Source organism: Pangasianodon hypophthalmus, chromosome 15 (genome assembly GCF_027358585.1).
Source record: "Pangasianodon hypophthalmus isolate fPanHyp1 chromosome 15, fPanHyp1.pri, whole genome shotgun sequence".
Classification (NCBI taxonomy): domain Eukaryota; kingdom Metazoa; phylum Chordata; class Actinopteri; order Siluriformes; family Pangasiidae; genus Pangasianodon; species Pangasianodon hypophthalmus.
The window spans coordinates 10,021,970-10,026,823 of record NC_069724.1 but is presented as its reverse complement, the minus strand read 5'-3'; the positions used below and the strand labels follow the sequence as shown (position 1 = coordinate 10,026,823).

General features: G+C 38.6%; 1 pseudogene; it reads right to left on the bottom strand.

Moving 5' to 3' along the window:
* Window positions 1-462: 462 nt before the first annotated feature.
* LOC113541441 (sodium- and chloride-dependent GABA transporter 3-like) lies at window positions 463-4,241 on the bottom strand (annotated as a pseudogene).
* Window positions 4,242-4,854: the final 613 nt, after the last annotated feature.

Below are 4,854 nucleotides of genomic sequence, written 5' to 3'. Positions count from 1 at the left end.
AATGATTTTCACCAATAGTTTCATCTTGTTTAAATATTCAAGACAAACCCATACAAAACAAAACAATCCTGTAGGTTTGTGTTTAATTTTTGTGGATTGAACAATATGAATTGAGAGAAATAAAAGAAAATAGGGCCCAACATAGACCAGAGAAATATCATTAAAAACATAGGGCTGTGTTTTTGAGCAGGTACCATCTTTATTTGCTAGTTAACATTGGTGTACCTCCTATAATATTGAAGGAGAGGGTAGGATGGAACTGAAAAATTGTGCATAAGGACACAGGGGCTACAGTCAGTAATAATACGTATACCTATGAATTGATCTTCAATGTATATCTACAAGCTAAGTTTTCTAATGAGTGTAGAGGATAGATAAAGGGTAAATAAATGTTTGAGTTATTGTATTATATGAATATTTTTGATATGAATGTTATTGTTTTATGGGATAAATATGTGGTCATCAAATTTCTGCCATTGGAGTCTCATTCATCTGCAGCTGTGCTCGTTGCTTTCAGGTCAAAGGAAGTTTGTCATCTGGAGTACACAGACTTTTAAAATGCTGTTTAGAAAGAAAACCAACAATTGACACATTTTATTCTACGGATTATGTAACTGATAGGTTCTACCCAAATGTCAATGAAAAAACTGTTAAATACGTTAACTATCTTGTCTTACCTGTTTTAGTGTTCCTGAGTGAGTGTATAGCTTCACCAAGCCCCATGTAATGACCAGCAAAGGGGAAATTAAGCTCATGACCCATCCAAGACCATAAGCCCAGTTTGGATATACGTAAACATTGTTATACATGAGGGGCTTATATTTTGCCAGGTAAAATTTAAGGATCCCTTTAATCAAAGAAAAGGTTGAGTAAGTGATAGAAACTGACAGATGTTTTTGATTATAATGAGCAAAAGTAGGAAGAAGTATAATACACTATGGAAGTTTTGCCAGTATAAAATGTGTATATTGGCAATACATATATGTTAGGATGAATAACTTACAAGACACATCAGTGGAGTGAAATAACACCAGCAGTATTTGAAGAATGCACTGGGCCGCTTATCACACATGTCCTCGATGATATCAGACATGCGCTCAGCTCCTGATTTGAGTGAAATTCAAAAAGTGCGAGATTTACTTTTATTACATTCATATCTATAAAGACTTGTATCAAAATGGACAATAACACATACCAAAAATCCATCCAATTACTAGTGTTTCAATTAGACACACGAAGAAGGAACAAGCACCATTAAATCCATAATAATCAGTTAGCTGGAAGATGTAGACTCCTCCCTGTGGAGAAAGAACAGGAAGAATAACAAATTTTCAAAAATGAAAAATGCAGTTGTAGCAATTGACATCTGTGCAGTTACACTAGTAAGATAACACCCTGGCTACTAAACATCCTGCTTCAAAACAACACTAAGAAAAAAAAACCTGAATCCAACAGCAGGTATGCTTCAAATAAACTGTATCCCTATTTTCTCTGTTGCTTACTCAGCTGTAGAGTTTGCCCTCACTTTCAACACCCCATATCTTACCCTAGATGGACTGACTGACATGGCATGAGAGATCTCATGGAACATCCCCCAGCTCCAATAAGGTTTCACACACCTTCCTGCAGATCAATGCAAAAGACCCATAAAACCTTGCTGGGACTATCCTCCAGGAGCCTTCTGCTCCTTCATCCAGGGAAGGCTCTACTCTTTATTCCCAGAACAAGTATTGGCTATTAAGAAATGCTGGGAACTTAATGATGGAGAATGTGGCTGTTCACTCTTTCCCTCTGAGTTATCTGTTAGCAAAAAATCATATTAGGACTCCCAAGGCTTGAAAAACCACATCCCTATAGTGTACTGGTCAAGCAAAGGTATAGTAACTTGGATTGCCATTAGTCTGGTCTTCACTTACCATACGCCTCTACCTCCATACAAATTCCTGTTCTACATATACACTTAGACATCTCCAGCCAGACATTCCCCTGGAGAGTGTGCTCTAACAACTGAGCCACTAGCTTGCATTGATTCAACCACCACCAGTCAATTCAGTCAATACAAGCAAGTTGTGCTAGCTGTGCTGGCTCAGTTGTTAAGGCTTTGAGTTACAGAGCAGAAAGTTGTGTGTTCAAATCCCAGCACTGTCAAACTGCTATGGTTGGGTCCTTAAGCAAGACCCAAGATCCTCCATCAATTGTGATTCACTTCTTAAAAAAGCAGCAGCCAATTTAGCAAATGTACTGGATTATGTATTATCCATCCATTCGCTATACCACTTATCCTACACAGGGTTGGAGGGGGGGAGCCTGGAGCCTATCCATCTGGACTCTGGAGGACCATCACTGGGCACAATCACACACCCATTCACACACTATGGGCAATTTGGAAATGTCAATCAGCCTGCAATGCATGTCTTTGGACTGGGGAAGGAAACCAAGTACCCGGAAGATACTCCCGAACCATGGGGAGAACATGCAAACTCCACACACACAGGGTCGGAGGCAGGATTCAAACCTCGAGGTGCGAGGCGAATGTCCTAACCACTAAGCCACCGTGCCCCCCAGATTATGTATTATTTTATATTACATAAGATTTTACATTTCTTTACTGTAAATATGTCTATGGTTATGGTTGTTTATGGTTGCAATCCTGTTGCCAGTAAATTACTAAAATTTACCCTCAATTTTTTACAATGTACAGTCAGTTATTCTATACCTACAAGATGCACCTAAGTCTACCTGATGAAATGAATGTAGGTAGAAGGTAAGTGTACATAATAAAGTGGCAACTAAAGTTATATACCAGGCTTATGTCATCATTACAGGGTGGCTGTAGTTGGGATTAGCTTATATATTACTACCTGGTTTGTTAAAAAAATCTGAAAGCAGAAGCAGGCAGTGCAGAAGATAACAGGAAGAGCTCCCTCTTATAGAGCCTTCGCAGCACAGTGGGGAATATGTCAGTGATTGATGATACGAACAGCTCAATTCCAACAAACTAAGCAGATAAATAAAGAAGTAATGTTGTTTTCCCACTGAAATGCAAAAGTGTAAAAGTTAAAAGATAAAATCTCATAAGCTTCCAGCATTACCTGGGTATGCAGGACCAATAAAATAAACATAATAAAGAAACAGGCTGACCACGGTTGTGGCAGAGGCATCATTGCCACTGCTTGAGGGTAGGTTATAAACACCAGACCTGGACTTTTAGAAGGAAACAAACTTACATGTGATTTTGTGATTTTCACATTTTTATATTTTGTTACGGTACATAATAATTGTGATTTGGGAGATTTTCTAATATGTGTGCTTGTTAAAACCACCTGGAAGTGCTACATCTTCAATATCAGCCTCCAGCTTCTCTGCCATGAAGCCAAGGACAGAAAAGACCACAAATCCAGCTAAGAAACTAGTACAGCTATTGAGCACACACAGCCAAATGCTGTCTCTACAAGACAATACAAATATCAGAAGGCTGATTAATATTCAGAATAAAAGTGGACATTAAAAACATTGAAATTATTGTCTTTCCTTTGCTGGGAGCTCACCTAAAGCTATTGTTTTTGTAATGACTGTAACTTCCAAGTACAATTTGGACACCTGATGCCAAACTGTAGGAGAAGAAAATCTGCGTTGCTGCATCAATCCAAACCTATGTGATATTCAGATGATGGAAATCTATAGTTTAGATGTTTTAATGCATTGTGACAAATCTGGACTTTGACATACAATTTCTTGTCTGAACTACTAGAAAAGTAATTGCCATGACTTCACTACCTGTGGGTCTGCGAGACGTGAGGGTTGTGGATACAGGTAAGACTGGATACCATGCAGTGCACCAGGTAAAGTTAGACCTCTTAACATCAGCACTATCATCATTACATATGGAAAGATGGCTGTAAAATACACTTCCTGAGAAAGATATAAATGACCAAGACAGACAATTAGAGGTTTAATACCTTAAATGCAATCTGTAGCATCTAATTTCAATGTGTTGTACTCTTAATCAGCAACTTAAATTCAAAAGTTGTGTCAATATTTAGCAGGGACAGTTCCTCATATTCAGTGTCACTTCATGCAGCTGCTTAAGTTGATGTTATGAGAGGCCATTACAGACAAAATTCAAACTTTATGTCTCTCACACATTATTATACACTCTCACATACACTATCACACCTCTCTCACACACTATCATACTCTCTCTCTCTCACACACACCATCAAACCTTTCACGCACGCCATCAAACCTCTCTGACACACTATCATACCCTCTTACACACACCATCAAACCTCTCTCACACACCCAAATCATTTACACACATCATCAAACCTAACTTACAAGACACAAAAGAGAGGCTTTGAGTGTGCAGGAGACAGATTTTGTGTGTGCGTGAGACAGATTTTGAATGTATGAGAGACTTTGACAGTGTGTGAGAGAGACTTCGAGCGTCCCTGAGACCGATTTTTAGTGTGTGAGAAAGAGACTTTGATAGTACGTGAGAGACTTTGAGTGCATGTGAGAGAGAGTTCGATGTTCACAGATTCTTATTGGGCTTAGAGGCTCCAGTGCCATTTTCCCTCCTTCACTGGAACCCTCCCCCAATCCTTACAGTAACATAGCATATTAAGCAGCAGCAACATGAGCCCAAGCAATGAATTAAGTCAAGCAATCTGTATTCTGAACAATATTTTAAATTCACTTGAAACGTCCTAAACAAATACATATGCAATTTGAACATGAATTGTTCGGGGTGTTTTTAGACGTCTTGCTAACTTCAGACTAATAGTCACGCAAGGTTTTTTACTTTAACTTGCTGCTTTAAAGGACAGGTTTCAGCAAAAAGCTAATTACAAC